The 26396-nt window shown below is 50.7% G+C and overlaps 1 protein-coding gene across 1 annotated transcript in view; it reads right to left on the bottom strand.

Moving 5' to 3' along the window:
- HDAC4 (histone deacetylase 4) overlaps window positions 1-21017 on the bottom strand; it is a 230705-nt gene extending 209688 nt beyond the window's left edge. The window contains exon 1 of the mRNA XM_054723477.1: window positions 20962-21017. The gene's annotated coding sequence lies outside the window, so the exon portion shown is untranslated. The remainder of the gene's footprint in view (window positions 1-20961) is intronic.
- Window positions 21018-26396: the final 5379 nt, after the last annotated feature.

Below are 26396 nucleotides of genomic sequence, written 5' to 3'. Positions count from 1 at the left end.
CCGTTTAGGCCCGATCCCGGTAGGATCGGGCCTAAACGGGCAGTCGGACATCCCTCTCACAATCCAGGACTGCTGTCTCCCAACTGCTCGCCTGCCTGCCTGCCTGCCTGCCTGCCTTCCTGATTGCCCCTAACCGCTTCTGCCTGCCAGGCTGATCAACCCGTAAGCACTCCCCTGCCAGCCTGATTGATGCCTAACTGCTCCCCTGCCAGCCTGTTTGCCCCTAACTGCCCTACCCTGAAGGCCTGGTCACCCCTAACTGCCCTCCCCTGCAGGCCTGGTCCCCCACAACTGCCCTTCCCTGCAGGCCCAGTCGCTCCCAACTTCCCTCCTCTGCCAGCCTGGTCACCCCTAACTGCCCTCCCCTGCAGGCCTGATCGCCCCCAACTGCCATCCCTTGCAGGCCTGGTCCCTCCCAACTGCCCTCCCCTGCTGGCCATCTTGTGGTGGCCATCTTGTGTCCACATGGGGGCAGCCATCTTTGTGTTGGACTGATGGTCAATTTGCATATTACTCTTTTATTAGATAGGATAGAGGCCTGGTGCACAGGTGGGGGCCAACTGGTTTGCCCTGAAGGGTGTTCTGGATCAGGGTGGGGGTTTCCTTGGGGCGTTGGGCGGCCTGGGAGAGGGACCTGTGGTGGTTTGCAGGCCGGCCATGCCCCCCGGAGACCCAAGCAGAGGCCCTGGTATCTGGGGTTTATTTATCTTATATAACTGAAACTTTGTAGCCTTGAGCGGAGACCAAGGCAGGGCAGGGCTGCAGAAGCTTGGCTTCCTCCATTGCCGGGGGCAACTCAAGCCTCCGGCTCTCTCCAGCTCTGTGGCTGCCGCCATTTTTGTTGGGATTTATTTATCTTCTATAATTGAAACTTTGTAGCCTTGAGTGGAGGCCTGGGCTGGCCAGGGTGTGCGGAAAGCTTGGCTTCCTCCATTGCCAGGGAAACCCAAGCCTCCTGCTCACTCTGTGGCCGCAGCCATCTTGGTTGGGTTGATTTGCATATCGCTCCTGATTGGCTGGTGGGCGTGGCTTGTAGGTGTAGCGGATTGATGGTTAATTTGCATATTACTCTTTTATTAGATAGGAGGATTCTGGCAGGCATGGACTAGAGATTGGACTTTTAATTGTAAAATTCTGGATCATCTAACATCAAAAGGCCATGAGCCCACATACACCAGCCAGAGGCCAGTGGTGTCCTGGGCAGACAGACAGCTATAACCTCCTAAGGAAAACAGGGTCCAGACCAGTGTCCTACACAGGACACCTAAGGGCAAGGGACAAGCAGCCGCATAACCTTTCAACTGTTACCACCATAAACCCAAGCGCATGTGCTGCACCAACAACATGGAATTGCCATCACTGACAGTCACAGGAAATTGAAAACCAGCTCAGTGACAGGAGGCTCCATGGGCAAAATGCCTGATCAACTGCCACAAACAGAGGTGAGACCTCTCCTCCTCCTCCCAACCACACGGAAACCACTGTCTGTTGAACTGGTTGTGGAAGTGTCCCAGGCCCATTTCCATGGTAACACTGAGATGGTATGTGCCTTCCTCACCCATGCCCTCATGAATGTACAGAGGAGTTTTCCAGGGGCTACAAGTCATGTGAAATGACAACAGATGAGATGCAGAGGCAACTACAAGAAGCCCCATCCTCCGAAAAGCAGACACTGCAAAGACCAGCACAAATGTAGAAGGGTGCCTCTTCTTGTTACTACCTATTCTGTTTTACAAAATAAATCTTCTTTGTGAAAAAGTATGTAGTCTATATCACTGTGGAATGTGTTGTTTGAAATAAATATTTTTTAACTTTCTGTATTCATTTCTAATACAGTGAGTATCACTAGATAGCAGCCAAGTTAAGCCTATTTGGAAAGCTGGAAACAGACTGCTTGCTAGGTCTGAAATGGACCGGCTCACCCAGCGGCCCTGCTGGCTTCCTCCCAGACAGAGAGCTTCGACCCCGAGACACACAGCAGGGTGAAGGGACTCAGCCTCTGGCATCCTAACTATCCAAAGTTCTAAATTTTGGTCCCAATAAATGCATGTCTGGACCAAGAGCCAATCCGTGCCCAGAGCTCACAGTGCTGGCAGTGGAGGGAGTTGCAGAGGCAGCAGCAGCAGAGGCCTGTCCAGAAGGGGTATCCCCACAGAGACCCAGTTTCCTAGGGAGTGAGGGGGTAGAATTCAGGGTTCCTTTAAATTCCTACTTCCTAAACTTCCTTAGTGTTGAAATGGTCTACAAGGATCATTGTTATTATAACGAAAACAACAAAGCTATTTCTATTTTAAAAAAAATAAACAAAGTCAGCCCGCTGCAGGCAGGCACCACCACTATACATGGCACCTGGGACCAGGCTGCTGGACAGACCCCAGTCCAGACCCCCCTAAATGAAGCACTCCTGTCCTGCTAGTTGTGCCTGGCTGCAAGGTACTCCTAGACTACACACTGAGATGCCCCACATCTATGTCACCTCAAGTATGGGGAGGCAGGTCTCAGGGTCCTGCCCTCGGCCCCAGTGAGACCCCCAGTGTGTCCTGTCTCACTTTCCCACAACCTGGCAGAACATGGTCCAGCTGGGGCAAATCTACACCAGCCCCAAAGCATGCAGGCAGGAAGTGCAGTGCCCTCTCTTCTAGCCACCGCCTTTTAACACAGGCCAGAGCTCACAGCATGTCTGGGCAGGTGCCAAAGCATGGCAAAGGTCCAAGAGGTGAAGAGGCCACCAACTCCAGGATACTGACCCTGCCTTTGGGGCAGTGAACTGCAGTCAGGTTCTGGACAAGACAATTCCCCACTACGTCCTTCAGCTTTGAGCCAGGACTCGATCTCCAAATACCAGATGAGCACCTCACCAGCGCAGTTCTGACTCATCTCAGCAACCTCTAACTTCCTCTAGAAACTGAAGTTCCATGAAAACCAAAATGCCTAGTTTTCAAACTTTCCTTGTTTTTTTTTTTTTGTTGTTGTTGTTTGTTTGTTTGTTTTCAAAAAGACTATGGGGAGGAGGCAAAGTGTCAGGTAGCAGGGGAAACTGGTCCCAGAGCAGCACCTCTGCCCAGGCAGCAGTGGGCGGCACCCGTGGGGACACACAGCTCCCACAGCAGACCCATCCACATGCATCTGACCAGCCACTGCCCGTGTCAGCAAGGGAAGGCAGCCCCTGGCCCCCTGATCACGGGCAGGAGCTCTGGGGCTCATGCTCCTAGAAGGAGACAAGCAAGCAGAATGTCAGGGTGACAAGGGCTGGGAGAAAACTAAAGCAGTCAGGACAGGGGTGTAGGGCCAGGGGTCAGGGCCAACTCTGACCAAGTAATGACAGAGAAAAGCAGGGAGGGAGGGAGCCCTGAGAGGCCAGTCTCATGTCTGCCGTGCACTGGTCCCTGGGCCCCCAACATTGTCCCCTGGCCCCCCTCTTTCACTCAGGAGCTCGCCTGCAGCTCACGCTCTCCTTTGCCTTGGCACACAGTCAGACAGGGTGGCCTCAGGTTTTCAGCAACAAGAAACAAACAGACCTCTGCAGACTTCGACTCTGTCCAGGGACCCAGGAGGCATCGCTTTCCCTCCTTTTCCTAAAGGAAAGCAAGCCCCTGCAGCCCAACCACGCACTATGAACATTCAAGAGCCTGCAGCGTGTGTTAGCATATATGTAACTTAACAGAACTCACTAAGTTATATATTTATGATATATATGATATTAATATAATACTTAAACATACACATGTACTTTATAATATGCATATATACATATATTGTCTATATAAACTTCTTTTCCTTTAGCCAGTGTTGGTGTTCAGCATGGGATCAATGGTGACCTTGTGTTTTATAAGAACCACCTATTTTTTAAAATCTACTAGAAGTAGTGTTTAGTGGTTACAGTTTCAGTTCTGCGAGATGAAGCGGTTAGCTGCACAACAGTGTGAATATACTTAACACTACTGAACACCTAAAATTGGTTAAGGTGATAATTTTCACGCTATGTGTTTCTCACAACTACACTGGACGAGTCACAGCTCAGTGGCATCTCCAGGATGCGACTGAGCAAACAAACGTCTGTGTCCCAATAACTGGAGAAAATGACTGGAAGTGACTAAAGCAACCCCCACCCCCATCACACACATCAGGATATTTAAAGTACACCCATGGTCACTGAGCTGTCACCAGAACACGTGACTAACATGCACTGTTATGACGAAGGAAACAGATTCTAGGAATGAGGAGCAAGGGCCCTGCCTTCCTTTCTTCAACAGCCTTCCCGATCCTTACAGTGAAAAGGCACACCAGCACCGCGAGTGAGCAACAGGAGACAAACATTTCAGCCCCCATGTTAGCATATTCTAAAAACGCAATTTTCCATTCAGCAAGTTCCTCTCTTTTGTCACTATAGCACAACATGCCCCTCGGTTATCTCCAAGGACATCTGCATGAAAAACTCGCTCTAGCTAGGAAAAGTTAAGTCCTGGGGACTCGCATCCATTCTTCAAATTTGGAAGAAAAGGGAAAGGAGAGAACAAAGGTACATTTCATTCATATGCAAACAAAGTAAATGAAAGCTGACTTCACTTCCTCACCCCAAGCTGGTACGCATATGACGTGTGTAACATGCCCTGGAGTGGTTTCAAAATTACTACTTAAATTATTACATGACTGCGCAGCAGAACCAAATCCAGCTTGGTCCAGATGCAGTGCAGCTTACTTCAATGCTGAAAGAAATGCTAGGACTGTGTTCTGCACACCATGACAACAGGGTTTCCCAACCTCTGCACCAGTGACAGCAAAATCGCCTTTGGGCGAGAACCCCTGAAGCATGTGGGACTCTCTCCAAAAAGGCATGTCATTAAGCCAACACCCAAATTCCCTGAGCCACACACACACTGTATCAGCTAAGACTGCCTCTCTGGGCACAACAGGAAGTTCCGGATTACTCAGGCCCCCAAAGCAGCAGAATTGATGGAAATCACAGGGTCCCACAGGGCCACAGACTGATTTCAGGTAAGGTCCCTTGGACCTCCTGGGGCCATCAACTAGCACAGAATCACACCAATACTAGCTGGTTTCCCAGGCTAGGAAGGGCATGCACCCACGGAACAGATTAAAATTAGTCACTCATTATTAAACTGTCACTGGAAAAGCCGGGAACACCTTTTGTTTGTTTGTTTGTTTTTAATAAGAGAATTAATGGATTTCTCAATTTGCTTGCATTTGTGACAAGCAGCCTGTCTTTTATTATCAAGGCAGTCATAAAAAAAAAAAAATGCTATTGCCACATATGCAAATTAAATCATTAATATTTTTCCCAATTACAGTAACGGATTACTTGTATTGCTGATCTATTCTCCCAATTTAGTTCCTTTAATATTAATGATATTGGAAATGCTTTACACTCTCAGGCAATGCAAGAGAAATTATTTCTGTTATCTACCCTCCGATCCTGTAACTGCAGGACCCCCAGTGTGGACCTGATCAGTCACCCAGGACCTGGCTGTCAGCTTGCCCTGGGCAGGGCTGGGCCAGGAGAACCACCCCCTGCCCCACCTCCCCACCACCAGGTAGGAGCCTTCTACCTGCTGCACAGCACATGGATGTTCTGTATTCATTTATTCTAATAGGAAGGAGTTTTACATCACTGTCCTCATTGTCCAGAGGCTGATTTCACTCCCAAACTGTCTTCCAGTGATCAGGAGGACACACCCACTTCCTATGCCCCAGCCCAGCAGCGCTGGTAGAGAAGGCTGCCAGTTGCAGGGGCCCTCCCTGCCCCGTGCCCTACCAGTTCTCCCATCAAGGGGTCACCCCCTGAGCCTGTCTTCACACTCCAGCTCTGCAGTTTCACAGTCTGTGACGTCAGGGGAAGGAGGACATAGGCTGGCTGGCTGCAGACTGAGCCAGGCTTGGAGACAGACCTGATGGAGTGTGGGTGGGAGCTAGGGGCCAGTTCCTTAACCTCGGGGCCAGCACAGGCACTTCCACACCTGGCCTCTCTGAGAATCACAGGGTCCTCAGGGGAGAACAAAGAAAAGTTGTTTTCCAAATCCACACTCTGAAGGACCCCCCAGTGCGGACCAATCAGTCACCCAGGGACTGGCTGTGAGCTTGCCCTGGGCAGGGCTGGACCAGGAGAACCACCCTCCACCACCACCCCACCGCCTTCTACCTGCTGCACAGCACATGGGTGTTCTGATAGTCAATTACAATGTATTCCTTTCTGGGAAAACTGTAGAAGCACTGCCAGGACCCCAAGTCCACAGTTCAAACATCAGGCACAGCCCTGAGGCCCAGTGAAGACAGCCAAGGCAGGGACGATCCCCGATGCTAGAAAACCAAGGAAACCAGCCATGAAGTAGAAATAAGAATGCAAAGTGAGGCTGAGACCTTAGAAGCCTGCAGAGTGCCGAGGAGGGACCCGTGAATGGGAAAGGCCACCAGAGAGTACAAGGCAGTTAATCCCAAACTCTTTAGTCCAAGACACGGTGAGCCTGGGTGCAGGAGACAGACAAACGTAGATGCTTAGCACCCGCAGGCAGAGGCGCATCCCTGGGAGCCTCTTCTGGAGTCTCTCCCCTTAGTTCAGGTGCCTGCTGCCCAGGTGTGGTGTGGTCACAGACTCTAGGCCTCTTCCTGTTATGAAAGGAAACCCTCTCCCAGCCCCTGATAAATGCTCTGCTGCAGGCCTTGGGGAGAATCGCTGACTCTCAGCTTCCTTTGTTCCAAGCCTCCCACCCTTGCTCCATCAGGGCCTGCAAAGAAAATGAGCCATGCCCTGCCCACTGGGGTAGCAGGTGGGGCTGCTCTAAGCACTGAGCAGGGTACAAGGACAGAGGAAATGGGGCTCCAACTGGGCTGAGGCAGTGGGGACTCTGCCTCAGCCCAGCCCCTCAGGGTAGGTGCTGGAAGGCAGGGTAGACTACAGGATGGTGGGGGGGGGGAGGGGGGGGGGGAGGGAGGCAAGTTCCACCTGCTTTTGGAGTCTCAACCTCAAGCTATGAGAAGTCTTGCAACTCCACTTGGCAGCACAGCTGAGTCATGGCCAGGCCTCCATGACAATGAAGAACAGCACACCCTAGCCCCCATTTCTACAGAGGACTCTTTGCCCCCAGGGACTGAAGGATAGCGTGATGCAGCAGGGCTTAGAGACCCTAACTGTGGCCTCATCCACTACCCATTACAAGGCACGGCGAGGATAGAGGGCAGGAGAAACGGGTTGGGGGTCAGGGACTCCAAGGAGGCTGTGATCACACCTCCATCATTATGGAATCGAAAGGGAGCCATCCAGCCACCAGAATGAGTCTCTAATAAGAGTCTCCAGTTGTGGACCTGGAAGCCCCAAGCACAAGTTAAAGCCCAGGGCCAGAGAGCCCAGCAAATGGACCAAACAGATCCATGTAGCCAGGCTAGAGACACAGATGATGAATGCGGGGAAGAGCACCTAGACCAAGGCCTGTGGACCATGCAGGTGATACAAAAGGACCCGAATTTTATTCTAGACAACAGGAGCCATGGCTGTCTGGGCAGGAGTGCTGTGGCCAGGAGAGGAGGAAGGCTAACAGAGCGCAGGTGTAAGGAGGCAAGAACTGGAGCAGGGACCCAGGGAGCACGGTTCAGGGTCATCACTATGAGGAAGAGTAAAGACCAAAGATGAGAGGAAGGGGTCACCACCACCACCAGGTTTGAGGTCCTGGCCACTGCAGGAACCAGGTGATATGGATCCCAGGCTCTACCCCAAGGTCTTGCTGGTTGAGGTGGCTACAATTAAAGAAGGGGGCACCCTCCACTGGAAGAGTTTGGAAGATGAGTGCTGCCCAAGGATGCAGGAACCCTGGGCCCAGGGGAAGGTGCAAAGCTCAGGAGCCTAGATGATTCTGCTAGAATGTTCTCCACTGGAGTTTCCCTGGTTACATAGAAGCTTCCAAACCTTGTGTGTGCCCTGGAACATCACTACACTATGAAACAAAGAATTGGTGCCTTAAGGGAACCTGTCAGCACATCAGCTTCAGGAGCAGCTGCTGGACTTTCCTAAGGAATACCAGTCAGAGTCCAGTGAGGCCATGTCCCAGGGCCTTATGGGGAGGCTGGTCTCAGCAGTCCTGGACCAACCCAACCTACAGCCCCCTTTGGTGGTCAATACTCAAACTCCCACATGTGAAACTAATGTCCTACCGTCTGGAGAAAGCCAAACTTGTAAGGATTAAAAAACAAAGGATCTACGCCTAGAGATGAGGAACTGGGTGAGAGTTGCACTCCATGGAGGGAGAATTTCATCACCCCAACCGTCATCAGATGTGCCGAGTTCCACACACGCCGCTGTCCCTCATTAAGTGATAGGCACGTAGACATGCGGCTAAAATCAGCTCAATGAGAATCACAAGAGAGGAGCCAGGTTTTCATATTTCCCATGTGGCACCGCATGCACATGTGCCTGTGTGTGTGCGCATGTGGTCACGTACTGCCCCATGTGAGCCTGCATTGTGTAACTGTGTGCGTGCCTGTCATGGGGGTGTCGGGGGCACCCTCAGGGCTGTGCATCCAGAACTCAGCTGGGCTAAAGAAGAGGGAGAAGAAGACACTGGTAACAAATGTCCTGGGTGACCATAAGCAGGGGCAACTCCACTTGGCAACACAGCTGAGGCAGGGCCAGGAGAGGAGGAAGGCTAACAGAGCGCAGGTGTAAGGGGGCGGGGACTGGAGCAGGGAGAGGGGTAGGAACATCTTCCCACCCACCCAGGCCAAGGCCACATCCAGCTTAGCTCCACCATATGGGCTGCTGGTTCCACACACTATCCAGCTGTGCTCGTGGCCGGCATGGGCCATAGGGCCAGCTACCACCAACAGCAACAGCATGCCCCTCCCACCTTGATGAAAAGCCCTACCTCCCTGAGAAGGAAATCCTCAGGATTGGGAGGAAGTGCAGCTCTGAGGTCCCCGGCCTCTCCCTCTGTTTGGGACACCCTCCACACCTGAACATGTCAGGACACATGTCAGCCCCTCACCACTCGGCCTGTCAGACCCAGAAGTGCATCCCAGAATGAGCCCAGCACCTCCCATTTGGGCATAGACAGCGGTACCACACATTCCCACCTGTTAACAGAAGGAGGGAAAGGCATGGGCTCAGGGCCCAATTCCTCACCATCAAGCCATCTGCTCCTGCTTCGGTGTCAGCTTCAACAGTCAACTGGGAGTAAGGGTCTCTATGCCACAGAGTGTTGAAGGACTAACAGATGGTACTTAATAACACACAGTGCTAAGGCACCGGCCCCTGGGCAGGGTCTGACCAACCTACGGACACATGAACCTAAGGAAAGGCAATAGCATTTCTTCATCCTGTGCCTCTCGGCAGGTCTAGAGCTAGGCCACAGGCCTCGATATCACACTCAATCCTGACAATTCTCCCCTGCAGAAACCCTCATGCCCACCTTGCAGGTGGGAAGACTGAGGCACAGGGGAGCTGGACAACCTACCACCTACACACTGGAGGGTTGTGAAGGCCAAATTTTAAGCCCATCTATCTGATCCCAAAGTACATCCCTTCCAATGCACCCCTTGCCTAGAGAGAGGTGGGTATGGCTGGTGGGGTTCCCGGGACTGCCAGGACTTGCTCTCACCCTTCCCAGGATACCCTCAGCATTTGCCCCCTCAACATCGCCCCAGAGCATCCTCAGACAACTGCCTTGGCCCCCCTGGGTTGATGGGGCACAACTCTTGAGGGCAGCGGGACTGGTCAGTAGGAAGCACTCAAGATACCAGGAGGCCTAGCCCCACTACCTGAGGGCCTTGCCAGACAGCAGCAGAGGGAGAGAGTGGAGGAATTTCCCTGACCTCTGTCCACCGTGCCAACTGGCCAGTTCTAGCCACATGCCCAACTTGTAGGGCCCAGGTCATATCCAGGAAGGAGACACAGGGAGGTCGGAGTGCCCTGGCATCCACTGCCACAGAAGTCCTAGTCAAGGCCTCACTTCCCCTCTGTGGTGGGCATCATCCCTCCCTCCATCGAGGGCTGCTGCAGAATTCCATGAGACAAGGTCTGTGAAGCGTTCAGCATGGCACCACACACTGGGGTTCACAGGAAAGGCCGTGTGGAATGCTGCTGGGGCTGCTAAGGGCAAGGAGCTCCATGGAGGATGCTGTCAGCTGATTCCCTCATCACCATCTCTCCCCTTCCTTCCCCACCACAGTGATTTCCAGATGAGGGAAGCGGACTCCCCAACCAACTTCTGGAAGAGGCTGAACCATTCAGCACATTCCATACCCCTGGCTACAGTGACAGTTCAGAGGTGAAGAGGTGACCTAAGGCAAACCAAGGAGAGTGAATCAAGACTTTTGTTGGGGCAAAGATACTCTCTTTCCTGGTGGCATAAACTAGCAGGTGTGCAGCCCTGACAGCAGCTGGCAGGACCCTCTTGGGACCAGGAAGCTGACTCACCCAAGAGAGGGGGAAGAAACAAGTCTGTCTTGATGCCAGTGTGGAGAGGCTGGATCAAGCCATACCTGAACTCTTCCTTCACCCGCACCTTTGGAGGAAGCAAGTCTATCACTATCTGCACAGTGCTCTCTGAACTTGCCATGGAGAGATACTAGCTGATGGAGTGCTACCAGAAATATCCTCCTGCTCAATACTGAGAGCCACTCACAAAAGATTCTCTTAAAGCCCTAGCCAGTTTTGCTAAGTGGTTAGAGCATTGGCCTGAGGACTGAAGGATCTCTCACATCAATGTTTCTCTCTCTGTGTCTCTCCCCGTCCCTTCTACTCTCTTTAGAAGTCGATGGGGAGAGGGGGAGAATATCCTTGGGTGAGGATTAACCACAACAACAACAACAAAGATTCCCTTAAAGTGTTTTTCCCACAATCCCAGGGAGGACATAATCTGGTTTCCTGCCTCCACGCTCCTCCATTCACCAGAGGCCACCTGTCCTACAACACAGTTACTCCTGGCCCCCACATACACAGGGCACATAGAGCACCATCTCCTGTGGAGGGCCATGCCCACAGGGCACCAGAAGCACCCAACCTCTCTGATCTCTAAGTCCTGGTGCTTACAGTCCCCTCCACACAGAACCCAAGCACCAAGGCCATGCAGGTTCCTTCAAGCCACAGCTGCCTCGGAGAGCGGCCTTCCCAAGGTCTTCCCATGCTGCCATCCATAGGGGGTGAGGAAGGGGTAGAATGCTCTGTCCCTGAGGCTCCCTGCTGGTGCATGATAAAGAACAGTGACAAGAAGAGAAGCCAGATTTCCCTAATCTGCAACTGGCTTTGCAACATGCAGCCAGCATCCCGGGACACCAGGCAATGCTCTGAGGTGAAGACCCAGCATGAAATCTCCATCACTCCAGCTCATGGATCACCTTCAGAGCCAGGGACCTCAGCAGCCCTAGAAACAAATCACACCATGTCCAAGCCAGGCACATTGGGACAGCATGGCTGTGGTCAGCCCTATGTGTGCAACACACACAGCAGCACCCTCGAAGCTGATGGTGTTCCATGTGCCATGTAACAGGTGCTACTGAGCTTTCAAGAACATCTCCAAAGGCTAAGAAACAGGGCCTGTAAGGACAAAGACAGATAACAACTCGCTCCCAAATGAAGTCCTTCAGGGAGGATCTTGCCCTGCCGGGACTTCAGCAGACAGATGCAGGCAGAAATGCCCCGAGTGGTCTGAGCCAGCACAGGGGCCTCAAGGAGTCAAAGGCTCAGTCCCGCACAGTTCCCTGCAGATGACAGCATACCTGAGGCCTGCCCACAGAGAGGGGGCAGAGAAGGGCAGAGCTTAGGGAGAGGGTTGACTGCCCAGCACCCCCATTCGGCCTCCCAATGGCTCCCAGGGAGGAGCCCATCTCCCATCCTATAGACGGAACATTCAACTGGCAGAAGCAAGGTGATATCAGCCAGTCAACAGAGGCACAACAGTGAAGGTGGGATCTCAACTGAGGTGTGACTCAACACCCACGTTGTGTCCTCAGCACTCACAGCCATGGAAAGCAAGGTATCTGCAACCATGGAAACCCCTCTCGGGCACAACAGAACTCGCACCTTCACCCTTTACCCTCACCTTCACCCTTTACCCGGCACCTGGCTGCAACGAAACCTCAATGAGCCCACAGAGGAGCCACAAGGAGGAGAAAGAAAGCATTGGGAAGGAGCAGAGTGCGCTGTGTGCCTCTCTGCCCCTTCAGCTCCGTCCTCCACTTCATTAAAGAATTCTGAAAATAATAGCTTCCCCCAAAGGCAGCCCACACTTGGCCGAACACTACGCATACTGACGCAAAAGGACATTCTTCTTCAGGGCACAAGTTAGGACACATTTCACACTGTTGTTTGTTAATTCCTTGATCCAAAAGGTCGACTCTCCATCAGCCCAGGGAGGTGGCCAGGAGGTGACCTCGATGCTGCTCCACTGGGGGCTCAGGACTGCTGTTGGCAGAGGAGGCCACTTCCAGCTGCCCAGAGAGAGGCAGGCCGCCTGGCCCACACTTCCTCAGGGGCCTTGAGTAGAAAGGACCATTAATTAGGAGGTTGCCGGTGGGCTGCTGTCCAAGCTGACAACGGGGGATGGGCTCAGGTTGCCACTAAACTAGTTATAGGTGAACACCAGCTTCAGAGAAGGTACTGGGAGGAGACCAAAGTTGGAACAGAAATGCCCCAGTGTCATGTCCTTCAATGTGTCCTTCTGATCTGGAGGCCAGAAAGGAATTACAACCCAGCCCTTAAGCTGGCAAAGAAAGGTTTTGCAAAGAACAGGAACTGAAACCACCTATTATGACCTTTTCAGTGCAAAATCGTACATACATTTTACAGCAGAGAGGGTTGTAATCCACAGTAGTGCCCGCCGAGGAAGTCTGTATGATTCTTTGAAGGCCCACATGACCGAGGGCCCCCCAGCCCGAGTGGTTCTGCTCTTAGCACTCACTAATTAACCCCATGCCCTGCACTGATGGCCCAGGCCATGGTACATGACTGTACCTCCCCCTGGGTGTCCACAACCCCAAAAGTGGGGTGGGGGCCAGGCTAATCAGAACTCTAAACCTTTCGCCCTAGCAGGGCTCAAACATCAGTCCTCAAAGAACCTGCGGCCTCCGCTGACTTGCTCAGTGTCCATCTCACGACCTGTAGGTCTGCCAGAGTCCTGCGTTCTGCCAGGAAAGCCCCTGCAGAGGGCCAAGTGGGGCTCAGAATCAGCTTTTGACTCCAGATGTACAAAACCAACAGCAGGATTAAAGGTTGGCTCAGGTCCATTCTACAATGTTCTCTAGAATGACTCCCATGAAGCTCAGGTCCTGACAGCTACTCCAAGGAGCCCCAGACCTAGAAGAGGGGTCTCAAGAACACTGGCTGAGGGAAGGAGGAAAGAACTGGTCACCTCCCTTCAGGACATGGCCCCGCCCGCCTCCTCCCCCACAGTGTGAGGTGCCCTAGGGTCCTCCCTAGAAGCGCTCATTCCAAGCACATGCCCCAGGCCATGGGGCAGGGGAGGCTTCTGGCTGGGGCTGTGCACAACCGTGTCCCTCACCCTGTTCCCTCAGCCAGGTTAGATGCAGAGAGGTCAGGTACATGGCACTTGGCAAAAAACAGAAGGAACAGAAGTTCAGAAACGTCAATGAAATGCAAGCAAACTGTGTGCAAGGAAGCAGCAGGGAGTCCTTCACGAAGACCAGCCCAACTAGCCAGCCCGGCAGACTGTCCAGCTCATCCTTTCTCAGCCCTCTGGCCCAGGAACCCTCAGAGCTGGCCACCATCTGATCATGATGGCCTTTCCACTCTGCAGAGGCCCACAGCTCTGCTTTGGCTAAAGAGGACTGCACCCATTTCCAGCCCTGCTTTTGCCTCCCTCCATGTGGGCCCTGCTCCTCTACCACCGTGGCCCCCAGACCCCAGGCATCAGCCTCCCCAGCCTGGTGCACCTGTGGGTGTTTCCTCTCCCCTACTCTCAGAACCCCACCAACAACTACACTCCTTGTGGGCAGAGGCCAGGTCTTCCTGATGGAGACGGGTCACAGGACCTGCCACTGCATCTGCCACTGAGTCCCCCCAGGCAAGGAGCATTTATTTCCTCAACTCCATCCCCTCTCTGTCCCCTCACCTTGTACTTGGGGTTGGGTACAGGCTTAAGATTTGCAAAATATTAAGTGGCCAATTAAAAACTGCAGGAAACACTCCCAAACACCACCAGCACCACTCCCCCAACAAAGAGAGGCCATAGGGGATCACAAAACTTCTCTCTGAAGTCTGAAAAAGACCACTCTACCAAAGAGCACCGCAGAAGGCAGATGACATGCTCCCCAGTGAGGACACAATTCCATCACCGCTAAACTCTTCTGCTTGGAGGGCGGGCTTGGGCTTTCAGGTCCTAAGAACCGATTTATTGTTTCAAGTGCAAACATCAATCCAACAAAAGCACTTGACTCACACAGACGAAATACTTCATAAATAATAGTAAACTCACACAGCCTAACATTCGCTTTTTTAAACAGAGCAGACTCCAAAATGTTTACATACACAACTATATTACAGTATCATATTAAAATTATGAGGTTAAATAAGAAATGACTAAACAATGTCATTAACTCCAATATGAAACAAATGGGGAAATGCCATTAATAAAAGCGGCAGCTGGCCACCTGGAACACTGAAGCCCAGGCCGAGGACAAGCCATGTGCACCCACCTTGACTGTGTGCACAATGGCCCCATTTGCCACTTGACAGCTGTGTGTTTCAGGCCCTTCTTCTGTTCATTCCTCGCTGGATCACAGAATCCACATCACTTTTATTTATGGCATCTGCTTAAAAGCATGTAATCTCCAAAATCAGAACCAAGAAGTTCCCAGGTGGCGGCAGGAAGGAAACAGGCAATTCCAGAGCATAGGAAGCACACAGGTGCCGTGAGGCCCGGACCAGTCCTCGACCAGGCTCTCCACACTGTGCCCTTCCCTCAGCGACTCAGTCATTCATTCCTGGAACATCTACAGCCAGGCCTTGGAGACAGAGTGGGCATGAGGCCGTCAACCCCATGAGCCCCCAGCTCGTCATGATGTGAGTGGTGACAGTGAATCACTAACATCATGACAAGCCATTGAAATTGTACAACTGGATCCTATCAGGAAGGAGCAGAAAAGATGTTAGGCTTATATGTAGCAAGGGTCAAAGGATATGCATGGATTGAGGGGCTGAGGTAAAGGGAGATGAAGAGAGGTCGTTCCAAGAAATGAAACAATGTGTGCAAAGGCCCTGGGGTTAAAGGGGCTTACTGAGAGCAAGGAAGCAAGCAGGGAGGGACCAAAGCTCAGTTAACAGACAAGTGCTATCAGAAGAGGCTGGTAAAATAAAGGCCAGCATCAGACAGGCTTTCCATGTACTAAGAACAACAGGAAGACATGGCAGGATTTGAGAAAGGGAATGAAGGTACAAACCTGCTTTCGGTTGAGACCACTGAGAATACCATTTGCAGCATAGACGAACTGCACCAGACACACCCAGACCCAGGAGGCCAGCTCTCTGCTCAGAGAGCTCACAAGCAAGTCAGAGAAACAAATCTGCTAAATTCTTCTAATGCTAAGCATATTTATCAACTTCCCAAGGATTTGGTCTTTCTCTCCCTTATAAATAATGTAATTGAAGAGTATTTCCCCCCAATGGAAAATCAACTTTCTTTTTAAAAGTATTCCATGCTTAGAGCAAAAAGTTATATAATACCAATAGAGGCCCAGTGCACGAAATTTGTGCACTAGGAGGGGAGAGGGGGTCCCTCAGCCCAGCCTACACCCTCTCACAGTCCAGGAGTCCTCAGGGATGTCCCACTGATGGGGAGCGGGCCTAAGCCGGCAGTTGGACATCCTTAGCACTGCTGCAGAGGCGAGAGAAGTTCCCGCCACCACCACTGCGCTCGCCAGCCTTGAACCCAGCTTCTGGCTGAGCGGCACTCCCCCTGTGGGAGCACACTGACCACCAGGGGGAAGCTCCTGCATTGAGCATCTGCCCCCTGGTGGTCAGTGCACATCATAGCAACCTGTCATTCGGCCGTTCAGTTGATTTGCATACTAGCCTTTTATTATATAGGACTAGAGGCCCAATGCACGAAATTTGTGCAAGAGTAGGCCTTCCTTCCCCTGGCCACTGGCACTGGCTTCCCTTTGGCACCTGAGACCTGGGCTTTCCTCCGGCTGTCGGTAGGCACCTGGGACCCGGGCTTCCCTCGCAGCCCCGGCTTTATCCAGAAGGTTGTCCAGTCTAATTAGCATAGTATGTTTTTATTATTATAGATTATATATAAAAAGACAATAAAAGTCCCTCACATCTCATTTTCCTAAAACCCCAGAGGACCACCATTATCACTTTAGACCCAAATACTTAAAAAAAAAACCTGGGTATTGTTCAGAACCTGCTTTCTTAACACACTGCACTTCTGCCAGCCAGGACCCTGCACACACACACTCCGCAGGCCGAAATACCAAAATGTATTTAATAAGTGTCACCTTTATAAATAACATAACAAAACATCCTGTACACATCTAAATGGCCTTATGTTCATCATATTATTTCCTAATAATAAATATTCTAGTTAGTAGAACTGCTGGGGAAAGGGGACTGACCACTTAAAATTTTGACACATCAAACTTTTCTGGAGAATAATTATAATTTTTTGCTCTACGGAGAGCAAAAAAACCATAATAGACAACTCTCATATTTTGTTTACTATGTGCCAGGCCCTATTCTAAGCACTTTCCATATATTAACTTACTTCAATTTCTCAAAAACCAGAGAAGATAGAAATTATCAATACCACCACAAATGGGTGTTGTCAGACTTACCTTTGCTAATATGATGAACATAAAGGGGATCTCCTTTCAGCTGAATTAGTAACGCTTGAGTTTTTTCAGTAGCCACTGTGATCTGCATATTTACATGCTTTGCTCATCTTGCAATAGGGATGCTCATCCTTTTTTTATTGGTTTGTAAAAGCTCTTTGCATATTGACAATTAAGCTCATATAGGTACATTTTTTTGTATATTTTTTCTCCCATTGTCTCTTAACCTCACTTATAGAATCTTTTGTCAAAGAGAATTTTCTTTACTTCTTATATTGTTAAATCTGTCAATATTTTTTAAGGTGTCTGGCTTGGAATTATAATAACAGATTAAGTCAGTGGTTTTTCAAAGTTTTAGGTCCTTGGAGAGCATCCTTCCAAGGTAATCTTCCAGACAAAACACTGAGGGCCACCCTGCTCTGGCTGAAATGGTTGTGGAGCACGAGGTGTCCTCCACTCTCACCTGCCCCCAGGCAGCCTGAGGAGACATCCAAGCACTCCATGCAACCACCACTGCCGGCTGACAGGATTGTTCAGATCCCTCCCAAGTCTATGCCGCACTGGAGGAGTAGGAGACAGCCTAAGAAAGCCAGAGCTACTTCCCAGAGGCTGCTGCAACTCTGTCAGCTAGGACAGCTCCAACAGCAGTGACCACAACACTGAACCCAGAAAGTATTCCAAACTTTCATCTTCTCAAAGAGGCTGTGCTCTCCCAAAGGGCTCACCTACAATGAACTTCAACTTTAAGACCACCACTGGCCTGGAAGCAGAGGCATGGAAGAGGGGACTAGCATCTGGGTGCCAGTTGTACTTTCACCTCTATCTCAGGTCTCTCCTCTGCAAACTGAGTGCAGAATAGGAGCCACCTCAGGCTGTGGGGAGAGAAACGAGCCTCTATGGCATGTGGCCCAAGTAAGTGCTCATTAAATGTTAGCCACTGGCTATGTAAGGGTAACACTCTCCTCCCAGGAGGGACATTCTGGCTTCTGCATGGGCTGATACAGATGCTGATCTGTCCCCGTGGTTCTATGAGAGGTCACAGTGGAGGAAACCTGTGTAGGGTCCTGGACCTTCCTTCCAGAAAGTAAGGAAGAGGCATGTCAGAAAAGGCAGGCAGCAGAGAGACCCTGAGCAGCTGCAGATGCCACAGCCCACGCTGCACCCCATACAAGCCCCACCCACCCCTTCTCTTCACATAAGCCCAAGAGATGATAAACATGACCTTACAAAAAGAACTCACGATTCTTACTTCAGTGACAGTTTTCCCCAAAAGAATCACTCTATAAACATACTTAATAAGGTATGCTAAAATGCAGCATCACTTTTGACATGGGGCCCCTCTTCTGACTTGAACCAGAAAACACTGTACCTTTCTCTAAGGTCAAGGCCAAAAGCGCTGAGCCCATGCAGTTCACAGCATATGCTGACCATCTGAGATTGAAACAAAAACCCCTTCCAAACTTGATCCCTGACACCCACCCCAGGATCAAGGTGGGGGCTGCAACCAATGGGGCAGGGACTTGCCCTCTGGCTAGAACAGCAAGGACTGGGGCCCAGCTTCACAGGCTGAAGAACCAGGTTCCAAATCCGAAGCTCCCACCAAAACTGGGTACCCTTTTCCCCAGTCATTGATTCTGGTCCAGGGACAGAAAGCCCAGCACGGCCTGTCGCCTGAGGCAGCCCAGCGCCAGCAGTTGTCCCTCCTTCCCTGTGTCTGGCTCACTCCCTACATCAGGTATTAATCTATTACTCATGGCAGCTTCTGAGCCATGAAAGCCCAGCCGTTTTCAATAGAGAACGGTATGGACGCATTCTACAGGAGTGATGAAATGTTTCTTCTGCTCTGGCAATTAAGACGGCACAAAGTCCCCTTTCCTCTGGTGCCACCCCCAACATCAAAGGATGAGAATTCAAAGCCGTTCATGCTGCATTGAAACCTCACAATGAAGCTGGAAAATGGAAGTCGATTACTGGGCATAAATATGCAGTAGTTAAAAGGAAAGGATTATAACAAAATTAAACTGCAGCAACCCCACAATGTGTGGAAACTTCCAGAACTAGAGTCTTCCTGGTAAACATAATGAGGGGCATCCTATCCGCATAAAGCAGGTTCCAACCACCGAAAATCAAGACCCGTACTCCAGCTGCACATGGCCAGGATGCCATGTTCCACTGATCCCACTACAGTAACAGCCCCCAAGGCCTCGGAGAACATGGCACTTGGAGATTTTTATTTTGCAGGGCTGTGAAGCTGCTGACCACTGAACATTCTCTCTGGCTCAGGCCACATCTGTCCTTGGTCCCTAGGCCTTCTAGTCCTACAAGCCATCCTCAAGTCATCCACCCCACCCCCAACCCTAGGCACTCATCGTGCCTGCACCCCTAGCAGGAGAAAGAACCCTAAAGAGGGCAGTGTTACATCTGCCTGCTGTAGAAACCCTGCTTCTTTTCTGACTGATCGTTGTTCTTTTTAGGAAGGTATTTGATCTTTAAAATAAAAGCCCAGATCGCTGTAGAAGTCTTACAATGTGTCAGGGTGTGTGTGTTTTTAAAGCAGGAAAACACTTTCCTCCCACACAAATGTGAGTTCTAGGGCAAGATGACATAGACCCAAGTGAGTAGACTATCTGGGAAAGCTTGATCAGTCTTAAAAATAGGTAATTGAACACAGATTTTAGGATTCTCAGGAGCTACCTGAAAAAAATCAAATCTACATATTTTCAATATCCAAAACTCCATTCTGAAGGAACTTCTAGCAGGGTGGCATTTTGCATTTCCAATGATAATAGAGTAATTGTGTTGCCATAGTTACTGCAAAATTCTGCAATAACTTTTGCTTTGTAAATGCTGTAGTGTATATTTGTGTACAAGCAGCTGAGTTTTCTTAATTCAATGTCTCTCCCTCTCCCGTCACCATCACCACCTTTCCTGGCTGTACTGTGAAACCACCACGATCATAGCACCGCACCTCACAAAATGCACATAATTATCAGAAGCAATTAAAACTCCAGGTAACCATGACCATGCTACAAAAGAAAAAGTGAAACCAGGCCAAGGTACGGACCCACTGGCACTCCCCCAGTCTTGCTGGGCGGGCTCTGGGTGAGGGATGTTTGCATGTTTACTCCCAGGCCTTCCATGCTTAGGTGGTTTGTGGGAATAAACAGAAAAGCCCGAGTGGAGAAAAGAGGAAGCGAAGTAACTACCAGGCCCTTTCCTCCCTCAGCGAGGGCAAGGCAGCAGCGCTGCTCTCAGCAAGCAATTAGGTAGGTCTCTACAGTCATGCAATTAGGATTTAGTTAAGAAAGTCATTAGTTTTAAAATAACTTAAGTTTAATTTCTGCAACGCTTTATTTGAAAATGGTGTCACAGCAGGTCAATTTACAACATGCAATAAAGAAAACACTTATATCAGCTGCTGCGAGTTATTACAAATTTCTGATGTGCACTAAATGAGTACACTGGGTTCCACCCCCGGCCTTTCCAACAGATCCGCACGGTCTCCCGCTGTAACAGTGTCAAATAATTCAACGATAAATGTAAATACGAGATAATTTGCTTATAATGCCATGGTGTGTTTTTACAACGCCGGGAGACGCGGCTCACATCCTCGGGGCAGGACCAGCCACATCTCGGCCTGTGGAAACCCTGCGGGCACCCAGACAGGGTCGTGGGCAGCACCCGTAACCCCGTCGCGGGCCGGGGCGCACACACAAGGCGCGGCGCGACGGCGCACCCCACGCCGCGAGCCCCGGGAGGGACGGTTTTCTGCAAACTCACAGCCCTGACAAAGTTACATAAACGGCGCCCGCCGGGCTCCAGGAGCCCCCGGCCCACCTGCTGGGGACTCGGCCTGGCCCGAGCGACAGAGGCGCCGTGCGACCCCGGAGGCGAGCGGCCGTCCTGGCCGCTCCCGGCCCCGGCGGAGGGCCGTCGTTTTGCTTCGGCTGCAAGGAAGGTCCCGACCGGCTGCCGCTCCCGCCCGGGAACCCTCGAGCTAGGCGGCGCGCGCGGCCTGGGTGCCCGGGTCGGGGCCGGGCTGGGCCGGGGGCGCGGACCGACGTCCACCTGCCGGGCAGGGCGGCGGGCCGAGGGCGTGGAGGCCGGCGGCCTGCTGACGGCGGCGGACAATGGCCCGCGGGCCAGGCCGGACCGGGCTGCGCTTACCGCGGCGGCAGGCAGGGAGACGGCGGCGGCGGCGGCGGGCGCTCCGAGCCGCATCTCCTCAGCCTGCACCGCCACCACCACCACTGGCGGCGGGCAGGCGGGCAGGCGCTCGGGCGGCGGCGACAGCACGGACGCGGCCACGGCGCGCCGGGCCCAGGCGGCTGAGGCGGCGGCGCGGGCGGACGGGCGGCGGGCGGGCGCGCGGGCTCGAGCGCGGGCGGCGGCGGGGACAGTGCACCGCGGCGGCGGCCCCACAACCTCCCCTCCTCATTCACAAAAAATTGACCCACGTTGAACCATGATGCTGCTCCCCCCTCCAGCACAGAGCCAGGCGCTGATAGGTTAGCCCTGACGCCCGTCAGCCGCCAAGGCCCTGCCCCCCAGCCTAAAGTTCTGCAGCCATTGGCTGCGGCGTCTTTGCATCACCTCCCTCCCGGGCTCCTCCCTCCTGCCTGGTTTCTAATGAAGAGCTCGTCAATTACGGCTCGGCCCCGCCCTCCGCCCGCCCTTCCCAAGCGCCCGGCTGTCCTTTCATTGGTCCGCTGGCAACCAAAGTACAGCCCCGTCTGTTCCCGCCCCTCGTCCGGCAGAGGCCAACGGCCAGGCCAGACGCCCGACGAACAGCAGGGAGGCTCCACCCCTGCCCGCCTTCCCGCACAAGTCCTGAACCCCGTTGGCTCCCGGAGCTGCCAATCCCAGGGGGGCGGGGCGACCAAAGGACGCTGCAGGCGCCAGCCCCTGGGTGCTTCGCCGTTGAGAAGGAGCACGGCGCGGGAAGTGACTGAAAACACGGGCCCTGGCCTTGGCCTGCCCTACTTGGCAGCCCCGTGCCGGCCCAGCGGTCAAGAACGCGTGCCTGCGCGCTTAGCGGGCGCATGCCGGGGCTGGGACTGAGGCGGGGTGCCTGCGGGGCCTGGCCATAGCCTCCATCTTGGACACTGGCAGCGGTCACGTGTTGCTGCGTGCGCCCAGATTCGCTGGGGTGTGCGAAGGGGTAGTGCGCAGGCGTGGCGGGCCCCGCCCTGCCCCGCGGCGGGAACGCTGGCGGTGGGCCTTCCAGGCGGGCGTGGAGCCGGCCTACGGCGCCTGCGCCGGCGGGAGGTAGCCGGGCTGAGCTAGGTGCCAACCCCTTGGGTGCTGCGGTCTTGCGTCCAGGTTCAGAGTGGCGGGGACGGTGGGCTCTCCCGGTAACCACAGCCTCATCCCTGCTGCTCGGGGGTCACGACCGGCTCTCTTGCCCCAGTGCTCAGCATTTTAAGGCCGCTGGATGGTTTGTGCTTTGTCCCGCTAAGGCCCTTCGGAGGTCCCGTGGGCTCAGTGAGGCACCTAGTCTGCCCTCGCAGCAGCTTTGGGCGAGGTCTCCGACGCCAACCCCTTGACCATTTCCTTTCCAGGGAGTGTGACAGCTTTTCAGCCTAGGTGCACCGAGTGTTTCAGAATCCCACGTGTTCAGGTGACCATGTGTGCCAAGGCATGGAGCTGCAGGGCTGTGGTTCCCCATTGAACTCCAGAAACAGTTTTGCTGGTCAGCCTGTCATGAGTGTTCCGACCTACGTGGTACTGTTGGGAGTTCTTGGAGTCTTGATAGACTAAAAGACTAAAACATTGGTATTCATATTGCAGCATTTTATAATTGTTTTGTTTATAAAAAGCTTCCTTTAATCAGAGTGCTGTGTGGAATCTATATTCTAAATTAAAAGGGTTGTATAATTGATTTGCTTCCATAAAACCTATACCTTCAGGATACTGTGAAATCTCTCAGGATGTTTTACAACAAAAAATAGTGACTATTGCTTAAAAATAAACAAAAACAACTTGAGATCTTAATGACCAGATTCGGTTAAATATGTTGGTGCTCAATTAAAGCAGCCTTTTTCCTAGAAAGCAGGATTTAGGTAGATCATTTAAAAACTGCATTCAAGGAATTTTTTTTTTTCCTCAAGTACCAGTATATTCTTACTTGTCAGGCTCTGGTAACACGAACCCAGAGATAGCATTCTACTGAACCGCACAGGAATATATACAGGCAGGTGGATGGAACAGAAATAATACTGATCTTGAGAACTTGATCATAAAAGAAGAGAAGTCATTCTCTGACTGGCTCATTTCCCTTAACATAGTACTCTCCAGGTCTCTCCATACTGTCTCAAAGGGTAAGAGATCCTTCTTTTTTACAGCTGCATAGTATTCCATTCTGTAAATGTACCACATCTTTTTATCCACTCATCTACTTATGGGCACTTGGGCTGTTTACAAATCTTAGCTATTGTAAATAGCACTGCTATGAACATAGGGTTGCATATACTCTTTCTGATTGGTGTTTTGGGATTCTTAGGATATACTCTTAGAAAGCCAGTCAGAGAAAAAGGAGTATCACGTGATCTCACTTATATGTGGAATATAATGAATAAAATAAACTGATGAACAAAATAGATCCAGAAACATGGAAGCATGGAACAGACTGACCAATCTCAGAGGGAAGGAGTGGGGAGAGAGATTAACTGAAAAAACTTGGACACAGACAATAGTGAGGTAGACAGGGTGAGGGAGTGGATGGCGTCAATGAGGGGGAAAGGGAGGCAGCTATAATACTTTCCACAATGAAGATAATTTTTTTAATATTTTCTTAAGAAAGAAGTCAATGGAGAAATTACCAGAGGTGACTAGGTTATCTGAAATTACCTGCTGGGTTACAGGAGGGAGAGGAGAGGCCTGAGCTGCCCAAGTGTTGACACCATCAGTTCTCACTGGTCGATCAAGAAAAAAAGACATTGATAAGCCTTGCTCACTCCTGAACTTACCCTTGAGCTTCTCCAAGGTTTATGGCCCGGATGCTTTTTCAGGAGAGAAAGGCAGCATTTCAGATTTAATCAAAATCAATCCTTTGTGGTATTATGTTCTTCTATTTGTCTTATAATGTTGAAGTTGAATTTTTTTAAACTCTGCAGAACAGAAAATAAATTCAGAAAGCAGGTCAGTTTAATTATCGATCTCAGAATAGTCCTCAAGGCAAACCTGATGGAGCATCTGTGACAAACTTGGCCTGAAAGAAGCCAGAGATTCGTAGTTGCTCGTTTTTTAGGTCTATCCTTTTAGAAATGAACAGAGATTGGTTTTAATATCATTGATCAGTGATTCTTAGGATAATGTAGCTATGTAGATGAAAATACAATTTTCAAAATGAAAATGCACAATTTTACAATACTTTAAGTATCTTGAAATAAAAAGTAATGACTAGATAACCTTGGGCAGTCTAAGTAGAAATGCCTACCCCAAGATAACTTAACTTTGAAGCAAATGAATGGTAAATTGCAGAATGTTAAAAGATACAGCTGAAGAAAATTACCACCAGGGACCTGGGCAATGATGCAAGCAGTACACAACCAAAAGTTTGCATATGATAAAAAGGATCAGTGGCTGAGTAACGTTTAGATGATAAAAATTAAGGTACAGTGTTATTTCACAAAGTATTAAAAGTGTGCAGTGATCATAAGAAAGGTCATATAAGTCCAGTAAGATTAATTGTACAAGTACAGAATGGGAGAGACATGCCAGATGAACTTTATCCCCAGCCCCCATCAGGGTACATGCAGCAGACAATCAATCCATGAGTCTCGCTCACATCAATCTTTCTCTCTCTCCCTCTCCCCCTCCCTCCCTCCTTCCCTTCTACTCTCTCTAAAAACCAATGAGAAAAAAAATATCCTTGGGTAAGGATTAACAACAACAAAAAAGAATCTACTACTGATGCAAATGGTGAATGTCAAGAACATCATAAAAATCCAACACGAATGCGTATATACTATATGACTCTTACTGTGACATTCAGGAACCAGCCTAAAGAATCAATGGGGATAGAAACCAGAAGCCTGGTTCTCTGCAAGGGTGAGGCAGGCAGAGAATTGATTGGGAAACAAGCATAAAAGAAATTTTTGAGGAGATGGAGATGCTATATGTCTTGATTGGGGGTTGAGATCTCACAGGGCTAAAGACTTATCAAAACTTATTGAATTCACCCTGGCCGATTTGGCTCAGTGGATAGAGCATTGGCCTGCGGACTGAAGGGTCCCAGGTTCGATTCCAGTCAAGGGCACATGCCTGGGTTGCGGGCTCAGTCCCCAGTGTGGGGCGTGCAGGAGGCAGCCAATCCGTGGTTTCCTGTCATCATTGATGTTTCTCTCTCTTCCTCTCCCTCCCTTCCTCTCTGGAATCAAAAAGCAAACAAACAAACAAACAAAAAAAAACTAATTGAATTCAAGAGCTGTGCCTTTCACAAGGAGGTTTTACCTTAAAAGAAAGATTGGAGGTCCCAATTTGGGGGGGAGGGGTGGAACCTCTTGGTTCAAAACACAATTTTTAAGTTTAAAAGACAAAGGACTGGGGAAATAGTTTGCATCCTAATTCAAAGAGGCGTAATCAACGTCACAGGTAAAAGGGCTTTCAAAGCTGAGACTGGAGATAAACATTCCAGAAATGAGACGGGCAGAGACATGAACAGTAGACACAAAAGAAGAAATGCCCAATAATCATGACAAAACGTGCCACTCCCTAATAACAAGAGAAGCACAATGCTTTATGTATTTGACACAAACCAATGAGAATAAACACGATTACACATTAACAGTGAGCGTCAACTGGTAGAAACTGTTAGCTACTCAACAAGACACAAATAAAACCTTAAACTTTTGCATATTCTTTCATCAGTGATTTCACCTCTAGAACTTTAGCCTAATGAAATACATATGGATGGTGATAAAGATTTAGCTAAAAGATTTACAGCAACAATGATTGGAACATATGTAAATATAGGTTTATGGAGATCTATCTCCAGGTTTCCAAAAATACGGGGTTTACTATCACAGAAAGAAATTCACATTATAGTTTTTGTGAAAAGGAAAACTATAAAACATCATTACAGTATGGTGCAGTTTTTTATCAATGGAAACATTTATAGACAGAGAAACAGGAAGATGTGCATCAGAATGTTCCAATGCTTTCTTCGGAATCTGTGGGAGATGGCAGATTAATGTTCTCTTTTGCTCATCCCAGCCTTCTAAATCCTCCAGTGAACATGCGTTACTCTTGTATGTATATTTTTAAAAATTCTCCAGAAGGAGATGAAGTTCCCTGAGGACCCAGTAGGGTGAGTAGCTGAGAGAAGCTGTCAGGTGGGTCACTGAAGAGTAGGATCTTAGGGGTTGTGGGAGGGGGGCCAACAGGGAGGGATAGTGTAGCAGAGAAGGGAGAGTTAAGGCTCATCTCCCAGCCCCAAGACTTGGCCCCCACAGCTCTCTCCCCAAACCCACTGCAGATGAGGATGCCCAGCCAGGTGACTGGAGCTACCACCCACAGGACAGCTGGCAGGGAAGCTCACCTGGCTGGTTTGGTTTGGATCATTGCTTAGATGGAACTGATCTGGATGGATCCAATCAAAA

This window comes from Eptesicus fuscus, chromosome 11 (assembly GCF_027574615.1).
Source record: "Eptesicus fuscus isolate TK198812 chromosome 11, DD_ASM_mEF_20220401, whole genome shotgun sequence".
Lineage (NCBI taxonomy): Eukaryota > Metazoa > Chordata > Mammalia > Chiroptera > Vespertilionidae > Eptesicus > Eptesicus fuscus.
Note: the sequence above shows the minus strand (reverse complement) of the source record. Positions and strands in the feature narration are given on the sequence as shown.